This window comes from Malus sylvestris, chromosome 13 (genome assembly GCF_916048215.2).
Source record: "Malus sylvestris chromosome 13, drMalSylv7.2, whole genome shotgun sequence".
Lineage (NCBI taxonomy): Eukaryota > Viridiplantae > Streptophyta > Magnoliopsida > Rosales > Rosaceae > Malus > Malus sylvestris.
In genome coordinates, this window is record NC_062272.1 from 23,910,534 (window position 1) to 23,923,596 (window position 13,063).

At 38.3% G+C, this 13,063-nt stretch overlaps 1 pseudogene; it reads right to left on the reverse strand.

Moving 5' to 3' along the window:
* Positions 1-8,369: 8,369 nt before the first annotated feature.
* Positions 8,370-12,809, reverse strand: LOC126595382 (uncharacterized; annotated as a pseudogene).
* Between the last annotated feature and the right edge of the window lie 254 nt (positions 12,810-13,063).

Below are 13,063 nucleotides of genomic sequence, written 5' to 3' on the forward strand. Positions count from 1 at the left end.
TAGGGTCCCAAAAGACATTCTTTGGAGGATTTTAGAGAAGAAAGGAGTACGAGTAGCATATATCCAAGCTATAAAGGATATGTATGAAGGAGCAAAGACTGCCGTAAGAACTCATAAAGGACAAACCGAAAGCTTCCCCATAACTGTAGGATTACATCAAGGCTCATCCTTAAGTCCTTACCTTTTTGCGTTGGTAATGGATGAGTTAATAGGACATATTCAAGATGATATTCCTTAGTGTATGCTTTTCGCAGACGATATAGTGTTGATAGATGAAACTCAGGAAGGGGTAAATGCGAAGCTTAACCTTTGGAGAGAAGTGTTGGAATCTAAAAGTCTTCGCCTAAGCCGATCAAAGACAGAATATATAGAGTGCAAGTTCAGTGCAAATGGAGGCCAAAATGAGTTAGGGGTGAGGATCGGAGATCAGGAAATACCAAAGAGCGATCGTTTTCGCTACTTAGGATCTATCTTGCAAAAGAACGGAGAATTAGATAGAGATCTCAACCATAGAATACAAACTGGATGGATGAAGTGGAAGAGTGCATCCGGCGTGTTGTGTGACCGCCGTATGCCACTGAAGCTCAAGGGAAAATTTTATAGGACGGCAATAAAGCCAGCGATGCTGTATGGCACATAATGTTGGGCGGTGAAGCATTAACACGTACACAAAATGGGTGTAGCGGAGATGAGGATGCTTCGTTGGATGTGTGGGCACACGAGAAAGGATAAGATTAGTAATGAGGATATCCGAGGTAAAGTAGGAGTAGCCGAAATTGTAGGAAAATTGAGAGAAAATCAGTTACGGTGGTTTGGACATGTGCAAAGAAGGCCTACTGATGCTCCGGTTAGAAGATGCGACTACGGGACAGAGGTTCAGGGCCGGAGGGGTAGAGGAAGACCTAGGAAAACTTTGGAAGAGACTCTAAGAAAAGACTTAGAGTATTTGGATCTAACGGAGGACATGACACAGGACCGAGCACAATGGCGTTCTAAGATTCATATAGCCGACCCCACTCAGTGAAGAAGGCTTTGGTGTATTTAACACAATACGTTGAAATGAAGCAAAGCTTATTTATTGATATCTCTGATAAGTTACAAATATGTACATATACATGAGTCAAAATAAACAAACAAGAGGGAGCCTTCACAAAGGTTGCTTAGGAGAAGTCTCAGCAGTCGATAGAGCCCCAGAAAGATAAGGCACCGAAGGGGGATCATTCAGAGCCTCAGTACTGGACAGAACCCTAGAAGGAGGAGGCATCGAAGGTTGATCATTTGGAGCTTCATTACGCGGTACAGCCCCAGAAGACGAAGGCAATAAATGCCTTTGGAACAAACCCACAAACCGCTGATGATCAAGTAAAACATGACCATCAGATTTCTTCATCTGGTCAAGTTTCCTCTTCATGTTTGTAGCATAGTCATGTGCGAGCCGGTGCAACTGTTTATTCTCATGCTTGAGCCCTCTAATCTCCTGTTTGAAACTCATCACTCCAGCCGTCAATGATTCAACTTGGCGGGTTCGAGCAAATAGGCGCTGGGCCATATTAGACACAAAACCTGCACACTGAACACTTAGAGCCAGAGAATCCTTAACAGCCAACTCATCAGACCGTTGGAAAGTAGTCTGTTATCTTTGGGAGTGAGAAGGTTCCTGGCCACCACCGCAGCAGTCATATCATTCTTCATCACGGAATCTCCAACGGTAAGCGGACCAGTAGGGGATAAGAAGGATGGGCGCCATATGTTGTCTGGAGAAGGCGTGGCTGCCTCTTCAACGAGGTTCAAGTCAAAACGACGGTCGGAGGGGCCAGACATTTTCAAAAGTGTTGAAGAGAGAAGAGGTCGGACAAATCAAGATCTTAGAAGTGCAAGAATGGAGCTTTGACTGATGAAGATTTAAGTGTGCTTTGGAACTTAATGTCAGCCTCTATAAAAATCTGCACTCGACGGAGCTTTAGAAATCGAAAAGGCGCCTGCCCAGAAATCGAAGAGGCGTTTGCTTTCTCAAAAGCTGGGCTGCTCAGAAACCACGAGGGCCGATCTCAGAAATCGAAGAGGCGTTTACTTTCTCAAAAGCTGGGTTGCTCAAAGACCACGAAGGCCGATCTCAGAAATCGAAGAGGCGCTTGCTTTCTCAAAAGCTGGGCTGCTCAGAGACCACGAGGGCTAATCTCAGAAATCGAAGAGGCACCTGCTTTTTTCAGCCTTGTCAGCACCAGTCACATGCACACTCAGCTTTGCTGAAATTACAGGCATTCTGTTGAAGATTTCTGGTGAAGTAGAAAGCACGTGAATCTTACTGTTCAATCATCCACTTTCCGCACGCACCATCAGCTCATGGGTACCACAGATAACTTTGCCAAAGATCTCTAACAAAGTTTAGACACGTGAAGCTTGCAGTTCCCACTACATCGCTATGACCAAGAAGGGTAAAAGAATAGCAAAGAAACAGCACTAACAAAGTTTAGATACATAAATTTTGAAGGTCTAGCTACCATATTATTACTTACAAGGGTAAAGGAACAGCATCGCTGCTGGATAATTGGAAAGTCCTTGTGTGTCAACCTCTGCTCTGTGGCAAGGTAGACTAGCAAACATGCCCAACCTTTACTTACATTCGAGAAAACACTTCCAACAAGATTGCTTGCTCCAAAATCGAAAAGGCACCATCCTTCGAATCTCGAGAGCCAAACTCCCAACATGATTACTTTCTCAAAAATCGAAGAGACACCGCTCTCCGAATCTCGAGAGCTAGACTCCCAGCAGGATTGCTCTCTCAAAAATCGAAGAGGCACCGTTTTCCGAATCTCGAGAGCTAGATCCCCGACAGGATTGCTTGTACAAAAACCGAAGAGTCACCGCTTTCTCAACTTCGAGAGCCTGATCTCGTTGGATAAAGCTTGTCTGTAATCTTCACACGCAACATCAGCTTTCCAGATACCACAGACCACTTTTTCAAAGTGCTTTAACACACGTGAAGCTGGCAGCTCCCACTACCATGCTATGACCAAGCAGGGTAAATGAATATCATTACTACTTGTTGTTAGGGAAACTTCTATATATGTCGACCTCCATCCTCAACGGACAGGCAGACCTGCAAAAATGCTCAACCCTTCTTCATATCTGAGAGGGCACTCCCAACGAAGCCTCTCGAAATACTCAGCTTTCTTTCCCCCCGATAATACCTCTGCAAACAAGCTACACCAGAGCAAGAATATCTCATATCATCAGGGTTAAAAGCAAGAGTATCCCATATCATGCTTTTTCCCTGTCTTTTCCTTTGGTCTTGTTCTTACCTGCAAGACAAGGAGAAAGAGAGCAATCAGTCAGCACTTGGAATCAAGCTTCCAATCAGGAATTGACTGCCTGGAACCCCTTACCTGATTACTTACCTGGCATTGCTCTCGAGTACCCATCTTCAACATCTTATGCTTCCAGAGAAGATACCACATCTGCCTGAGGAACAGATAGGGAAAGTGAGAAGGATACAAGGAAGCATGTGGAGACAAGCGTAACAGAACACATGCCGATACATCCACTACTTTGTCAACAACAAAAGTATCCCATATCAGCAGGGTCGAACGTACTCTAGATTTGATGGACGTGTTTTGACCATCAAATTCTTCAGTCGGCCTTATACTCTGGAGGAAACCAGAAAATCCTCCAGCCCAGTTCAAGAATAAGCTTGTGGAAAGTTACTCCTTCAAAAGCAAAAGTATCTCATATCATCTATCCTCATTTTCTTTTCTTTATCCTTCATGTTGCCTGCAAGATAGGGAGAATGAGAACAATCAGCCGGAACTCGAAATCAAACTTCTGATCTGGGACTGATTGCTTGGAACTCTGATTGCTTACCTTGTCTGTCACCTCTTTCAGCAGATCCCCTAGCTCGGCGACTTGGGGGACTCCTACTACATGGTTTGTATCGCGTTTGACCAAGCCTGAAACTACAAGTAAGCTTCAAGTGAAATTAATACATTACCTTGTGCATCTCCACCAGTTAAAGATACCACCCCTGAATAGAGGAAGCGTACTTCCAGAGAAGATGCCACATCTACTTATGAGACAGTTAAGGCAAGTGAAGACGAGAGCTTGCACCTATGTCATTTGTACTAAATCATTCACTTGTACTCACTAAAGGAGAGCTTGAACCTATGTACTTGCGTAAACCCTTCACAATTAATGAGAACTCCTCTACTCTGTGGACGTAGCCAATCTGGGTGAACCACGTACATCTTGTGTTTGCTTTCCTGTCTCTATCCATTTACATACTTATCCACACTAATGACCAGAGCAATCTAGCGAATATCACAAACTTAATACTTTCTGTTGTACCAAAGTCCTCACTGATTTTGTGCATCAACAATCCTTAAGTCCTTACCTTTTTGCGTTGGTAATGGATGAGTTAACAGGACATATTCGAGATGATATTCCTTGGTGTATGCTTTTCGCACACGATATAGTGTTGATAGATGAAACTCAGAAGGGGTAAATGCGAAGCTTAACTTTTGGAGAGAAGTGTTGGAATCTAAAGGTTTCGCCTAAGCCGATCAAGGACAGAATATATGGAGTGCAAGTTCATTGCAAATGGAGGCCAAAATGAGTTAGGGGTGAGGATCGGAGATCAGGAAATACCAAAGAGCGACCGTTTTCGCTACCTAGGATCTATCTTGCAAAAGAATGGAGAATTAGATGGAGATCTCAACCATAGAATACAAGCTGGATGGATGAAGTGGAAGAGTACTTCCGGCGTGTTGTGTGACCGTCGTAGGCCACTAAAGCTCAAGGGAAAATTTTATAGGACGGCAATAAGGCCGGTGATGCTGTATGGCACAGAATGTTGGGCGGTGAAACATCAACACGTACACAAAATGGGTTTGGACATGTACAAAGAAGGCCTATTGACGCTCCGATTCGAAGATGTGACTACGGGATAGAGGTTCAGGGCCGAAGGGGTAGAGGTAGACCTAGGAAAACTTTGGAAGAGACCTTAAGAAAAGACTTAAAGTACTTGGATCTAACGGAGGATATGACACAAAACCGCGCGCAATGGCGTTCTAGGATTCATATAGCCGACCCCACTTAGTGGGAAAAGGCTTTGTTGTTGTTGTTGTTGTTGTTGTTTTCCTTTATGTGTCATCGATTCCTGGCTTTTTACTTTTTTTTGCTATGGGTGTTTTACATTTCTAAGAGCATCTCCAAAGGAGATGTTAAATTTTAAACATCAAAATGATGGTTGATAGGTGATGTGATAATTTGACATTTTGTACAATATTTTGCTTCATCCGATATGTTAAATAATAATGTCATTTAATAAACTTTTTATCTTTTTGTGGAGTCTAATGATTAAGGTAACCAATAAAATATTTTAAAAACATAACAACATTTATTATATATTATATTAATATATTAAAATATCATTTAATAAATTTGACATCTGCTGTCAAATTTGACAGCAAAAGGCTTAGTCTTCAAATGAGTCAGTGCAACCTAAGAAATTGAAGGCTCTGTTGGAAAGAGTTTGATGCTATTTTTTTACTGTTGTATGCCTACGTAGTAATTTTAACATCTCTTTTGAAGATGCTTTAAGCTTCAAGGCATATAAGAGCCTGCGTAAATATCATCAATGCATGTGCTTAAGTACATGCAAAAAAATAATGTCTTGTCTAGATTAGAGAGAATTATGTACATACCAAAAAAATAATAGGAACACTATTTGATGCATATTTATTAAAAGGGCGATTATAACATATGTTCAAAAGGATGATTCATTGTTCTTTGTGTTGCAGATTGGACGGGAGAAAGTTGATAACCACATTTTGAATGATCTGAAAGACACAACATAAGCAAGAGTTGTTTCAAGTAAGAAGATAGAGAAAGACAACGAGATAACAGCATTCGACATCTATTTTTTACTTAAAGACAGAAACACACAAAATGCTTTGGGGGAAAATTGAAGAAACAATAAGATACCAATTTAAAACAAAGTATACGCTAAGAACGTTAAATTTTGAGTGGAGTGAGTTGGATGGATAGCTTGTTAAACAATTGGAAAATGAAAATAGACGTGTTAAATTTGTATGCAAACAAATTAAGGGTAGTTACCTAGTCTTTTTCTAAAGAACCGGAATCTGTTTTTGCAGCTGTCGGAGATGATTTCTTTTTCAATTGTTTGATAGGAACTTGATCAAAGTCCCGTGTGTTTTCTTCTGACATCTCTTCTACATCACTATTTGAAATTCGTGACAAAGATTGGCCACATGAGTATATGTAGGGGTGGTTCGGTATGGGATCCCATACCGAAACCCTTGTCCCGATTCCCAAACCGAAATTTTCGGGAATCCCAATTTCAATACCGATCCCAAACCAAATTTTCGGGAATCCCAATTTTCGGGAATCCCGAAATAGTTTCGGGATTTCGGGACAAATCGGGAATCCCGAAATGATTTTGGGCTTTTGGGCTTTTAGACTAAAATTTGACATATTATGCTTTTAGGCCCAATCTGCCAATTTGTTTTTACTAATCTGCCAATCAAATGGCAAGGCTTGTTTCTACTAATCTCTACTTAATACTAACACTTAGTTTTCATTTCCATACAGAGAGTGATGGATCAACTACAAAATAGTGAAAGAAAACTAAGAAGCTCAAAACTGTACACAAAAACCAAAATCAAGCAAAACGAAGAAGCTCAAAACTAAACATTGCAAAGTAACCTGTTAATCATGCCCGAAAAATTTGATCACAAAAACTGAGCAAGCATGCCAAGAATCAAAGCAAACCCCACAAGAGTCAAGAAATGATAATTGATCCATTCGAAAAGTACCCAGACAAGTTCTGTGCACAAATTTGACATAGTTTCATAGTATATATATAACCAATCTGCCCACTGCCCATATGTGCAGTGGTGAAAAACTTTATCAACTAAATAGAATGATGTGTTGAAAACTCTGTTAAAATCTCATGGCCATAATTTTTTTTCCCTTAAAGAACTTGAGTTTTAAAATATCAAATTTTTTAGACTTTTATTTGGTCCAAAAACACTGGCAATGTGATAGCGAGGACCGCAATCACAAGCACTTTACGGCCGACTGCCGAGCGGTGTATTAAAAAACTAAGCAGTTCTTTAGTTAATGGCAAGGAGATTTAACAGTTGGTCTATCCACGCACAACACAACAACATTAATTTCCAAACGCTACAACATCATTGATCTTCATCCAGCTAAAATCCCGATTACCCACGAGTTCAAAGTTCAACCAAACAGTCTTAAATCCCAAACATTAATTCAAACAAAACGACATATAAATCCAAACAGTCTTAAATTTACGAGTAAGAAACACGAAAGTTACAAACTTTTTTACCTGAGGTGGAGGAAGAGGAAGAAGGAAGAGGATGCCTGAGGCGGACCGTGGGTTGTGGAAGGAAAGGCCGAGGAAGAAATGAAGTAGTGAACTCTGCAATTCATCAGGTGTGGTGGTGGGCCGGTGGCTGGCCGAAATTAGTCACAGAGAGAGAGATGAGATAAAGGCTCGTCGGCTAGATGAGGGAGAGATCAGAGACGAGAGATTAGGGCTCGACTGTTCGATTCGATAGAAACAATGGAACGAAAGTGAAGTTTGTGAAATGATATTCTGACCTAAAAACATATGGACGGCAAAGATTAAATCCAAAAGAATGAACGGTTGAAATAATTCTCTTATAATTAAAAAAAAAATATATATATATATATATATATATAATATTTATTTTCGGTTCGGTATGGGAATACCGAAAATTTGAGATGTAAAACCAAATCCCATACCAAAAATTTCGGTTTGGTTCGGGATTACATACCGAAAATTTCAGGATTTTTGGTTTGGGATCGGGATTTTTTCGGTTTGGTTTGGGATTTTTGGGATTTTTTTTCCAGCCCTACGTATATGATAGTTTAAGATTTGTACTTTGGAAAAAAAAAAATTATTGAGTGAGGAGCAACCTTTGTTCAGGACTGGCAAAAGGACATCTTCTGATCGATTCCTTTTTTCGTTTGTGTGATTGGGCACTTGTGTCAGGCGTGGAAGTAGAAGATGAAACTGTGGTTGTTGATACTGTGATCTCTCTTAGGGCTGGTTTGGTATTGCTGTGCTTTGAAAAAAAATTGCTTCTGCTGTGCTGTGAGAATAAGCAGCAGAGTGTTTGGTAAATTTTTTTGTACAAGTGCTTTTGAAAAAAAAAAATAGTATTATAGTGTTTGGTAAATTTTTATGTAAAACAGAAGTGAAAATTTTGACTTTTTCACCCAAAACTGTGAAAAAAAACTAAAGCTGAATGTTTACCAAACACAAAAAAGCTCCCAGTTTTTTTTTATACCCACTTTTTTCAGAATCACCTCAGTACCAAACCAGGCCTTAGCAAGCTTTGTGGAGTTGTTGGTTCCATGGTTGAATCTTCAGAAACATTGTAAATAAAAACTTCATTCGTGTTCAACATGTTCTTCCTAGTTCCAAACCGCAAATGAAAAATCTTCTTCTGCCCTATCAATCTCAGAAATTCATTTGGCAATTGTTGTTGATCCACCAATCTTTGATTGAGTCCTAAATCTCTACAGCTTGTGCCAAAAAGTTTCTCACCAGATTTACTAATAATCAAAGCATTCATCTCATTGGTTTCGTCCTCAAGGACCAAGTTTAGTTTGTACCTACGTATAAAAGTTTAAATTAGACAAGATTGATCACCAAAGATATATTTCTGAAGCAAAGCCAAAGAAAAGACATGCACAAAAACTCTCAAGTGTTTACTCTTCCTAATTAACACACCTTGAAAATCAATTGACACGAAGTAAGAGAAAAAGAATAAGAAAAACTCATAAAAGAAAAGAATTTAAACAAATTACAACACACAGTGGATAATCTTTTGACTAAATAATGAATGCTGAATATTCTTAGTAAATACTTTGTTTTCTAGCATTATTGTTTTTACACACTGATAATTTAACATGTGCCATGTAAAATAAATGCACAACTTAGATTTTTAAACCCATCATAACATCAAGACTTTGATTAACTAATATCAATTTGAAATTTTCCAATGCCGCTTAAACTGAGATGTATACATCTTTCATTTGTATACACCAATAATTTAACTTCTCTCAAGAAAAATACACTATTATATATTATGACAGCAACAATTTTAACCAAAAACATGTAACGCTTTCTAACTGTATAATATTCAGACTATAAAAATCATCACAACACGAAGAATTTTAACCAATAAATTGCAATATAAGGTATAGGAAAAAAAAGAAAAAAATGTAAGAAATATTTTGTGCAACAAATGATAAAGCCTAATTATAACATGTTAAAGATTACCAAGGAGTTGGTAGCTGATCTGCATGTTTTTGGCCAATCAGTTGCCTAGTTGTTGGATCTTTGTGCATTTGTTTGGCACAGTTTAGGCAAGCACTGTACCACCAATCTGTGTGTCAAACCGCTTGACAGATGCCTTGTACATAAATGTTTCGTTCTGTAAAATGATTGAACAAAGACTTGTATGAGTAGGATTAATAATATAGATATTTTTAACCAAATGTGTGAACATGCGCTCATCCATTTTATCAAAAGATAAAGAGATTTAATAAGATGTAATACCTTGTCACATCCCAGCCTGGGCCCCCACCACATTCCAGGGTTGACTCCGCCGTAGCACGATATTGTCCGATTTGGGCCCCGGCCATGCCCTCACGGTTTTGTTTATGGGAACTCACACGAGAATTTCCCAGTGGGTCACCCATCCTGGGAATACTTTCGCCTGAACTCACTAAACTTCGGAGTTCCGATGAAACCCGAAGCCAGTAAGCTCCCAAAAGGCCTCGTGCTAGGTAGAGATGGGAATATACATATAAAGCTTACATGATCCACTCACCTGGGCGATGTGGGATGTTACAATCCACCCCCTTAGGGACCCGACGTCCTCGTCAGCACACTTCTGGCCAGGGATTGGCTCTGATACCATTCTGTCACATCTCGGCCTGGGCCCTCACCACATCCCGAGCTCGACTCCACCGTAACACGATATTGTCCGCTTTGGGCCTTGGCCACGCCCTCATAGTTTGATTTCTGGGAACTCACACGAGAACTTCCCAATGGATCACCCATCCTGGAATGCTCTTGCCTGAACTCGCTAAACTTCGGAGTTCCGATGGAACCCGAATCCAGTGAGCTCCTAAAAGGCCTTGTGCTAGGTAGAGATGGGAATATAGATATAAGGCTTACATGATCCACTGCCATGGGTGATGTGGAATGTTACATACCTTGTATAAATCTGGATCTAAAAAAGCCAACTCTTCAATTGCGACCTTCTTCGCTGTCTGCAAGATTTGAGCTTCACTGGCCTATGTTGTAGAGGGTGGCGATATTTTTAGAGGTTCTATGCATTTGGAAAAGCTATAGAGATTAAAACAGAACATTAGTTCATAAATTTTGTGAGAATAGCCCTTCTTTTATTGTAAAAGCATATAATATTTTTTTTAAACAAAGTAAACACACTTACATTGATTTGTATGAATTTACTTCCGGAATATCTGGATCAATGAAGAAAAGTGATGAACCAATGGTGTTCAAGACTATCTTGTCTGTGTGTTGAAAAATTAATGAAAAATTGCATGTTAAAAAACTGCTTAAATATATTAATCTAAGTTTAAAAGTCAAATATAAATTGATTTGAGAATTGCTAGATTTGTCTAAATAATCTCAGTATATTAATCTAATTCTAATTCTAAAACAAATACTGAGAGTGACACCAAACAATGAGAGTGATACCAAATAGTTTAATACTATTGTTTAATCCGTATGTATACATGCAAGAAAAGAGTTGCTAAGCAAGTTCAACTAAATGTTAGCTTTTATATGAAACAATGTAAAAAAATTGATCAAAAGAAGTGAATATGTTTGGGTGACATGTTAAGAAAATATTAGTAGAGTATATATTAAATAATGTTTGAATATAATAAAAAAAGTAATAGTAAATAGATTAGTTTTTAATTAAGTCAAATACCTAGGTACAGCTTGACCTTTAGACTTGTGAAAACGACAACGGCGGGGACAATGCTTCAATGGATAAAGAAACAAAACTTTGAGCAACATCAGCCCACAATGTAACTGTCAGCTCTTCTCCTTTGTGGGAAAAGCAAATTCCAATTTTTTTTTTATTAGGTAAGTAAAAATTGTATTAACCAATCTATCAGTAAGAGAGGTAGTTAGCAGTGTAAGCATTAAACAATCGTTTCATAAAATACACTTGCTGGACAACATTTAAATATTTTGTAATGTAGATAAAAGAAATATGGTGAACAATTTGTCAAGTAATAAAAAGGGTGTAGTACATCAGTTATACGACCCATGATATTTTCCAATTTGACAAAGAGTGTAGTTAGATTGTAAAAATACATTGCACATAACATTGTTAAAAGTTTTTTAATATATGCACATATGTATTATTATTACTTGTAAGAATATCAACTATATTTAGGCGAGGATAGAGCGTGTTATAGTTTTGCAAGAAAAACCGGTGTCGAGGTATGGGTGAAAAGACACTTGTAAGTTTTTTGAAAGTCGTTTTTGTAGTAAAGACAACCTGAGTCTCATGCAAAACAACTTTATATTGACATCTGATTCTGTTGGTACGAAAGTCTGTAATTTCATAACAACTGCCAGCCTAAATTTTTGACGCTACGATTTCATAGTCTATATCAGCTGTAGAGGCTTCGACCGCTTGTTGCTTTATGATTGATGAGACCGGAAAAGCAAAAAATGAGAAAAGTTTTAAAATTCAATTAACAAACGAAATACAAGGAAGATTTGATTTTTAATAACGTGAGTAAGTATCTATATTTCAAACAAAGAGTTTACACACAGAAAGTATATCAAAGGATCCAAATTATTTTAAGCAGCATTTAGAAAGAAAAAAAAAATTGATTGTAGAAAAATTCAATACCAAAAACTATTCAAGATGGAAACAATTAAAAAGACCAAAAAAAAAAAAAAAAAAAAAGAAAACGAACTGTAAACAGAGATTTTTTTTAAGTGCATAATTCGTGTACTTCTGCTGCCTGTCAACGCATCATACTGCTGAGCTGAAAAAATTTGCAACCTTAATTTTACTAAACCAAACAATAACTTGATATTAAGTAAAGATTATTCATAAAAACATTTTATTTACGTAAATTTATTCCATGGCACAGAAAAATGATAACAATGAAAAATGGTTTCCCCATGGTTCATCATTCTTGTTGTCAGGTTTATTTAAACCCATGAAAAAATATTTTCATACTGTTTCATCAACCAATATGCAATGCAAGCCAGAATATGCACTAGTAGTTCCGGGAAACCTTGGTCTTCATACTCTGCAAACTCGAACCTTGATTTTTCTACTTTTATGTACGGACCAATTGATTGATAGGAGTAAGAGCTATGTTTCCATCAACTGGAGTCAAATTAAAAAAAAATGTTAGAAATTTAGAAATGATATGTAAGTCCTGAATCAATTTAAAAAAAATATATATATATATTCTAAATGAGGTCAACCCCATCCTTCTCTTATACTCTTCTATCTTCCTTCTGTTTTCCTCCCCCAATTCTAAATCATTCTTCCACCCTTGGTATCTCGATTTTATCTCATCTTAACATTTTATATCCAACCTACAACCCAGCTCTCTTCAATTGTAGTTAAAACAATGAATTGCTTGCATAAGAATGGTGCAAAAAGGTAGAATGCAGTCCAATTGAAAATCGGTCCAATAAAAAAATTCAAACCGCAAAAACTCCTCATCTCTCTCTCATCAAACCAAAATTCCCAAATCCAACAGAATTCCTGATCATAACACATACCATAAACTAATAAAACTGTTCGTGACGGGAATTTCCGTGGGGAATGCTTCCTGGCCGATGGGCACACAGCTCCCCGAGAGGTTGGCGCCGGTTGATGCTTTTTGTCGAGCTTCTGCTTTACTGGCGGGCTTGTCGGGCAAAGCCTGTCGGGCAAGGCTGAAAGAGAAGGACAGAGTTAACTTTGAAAGGTGCCTT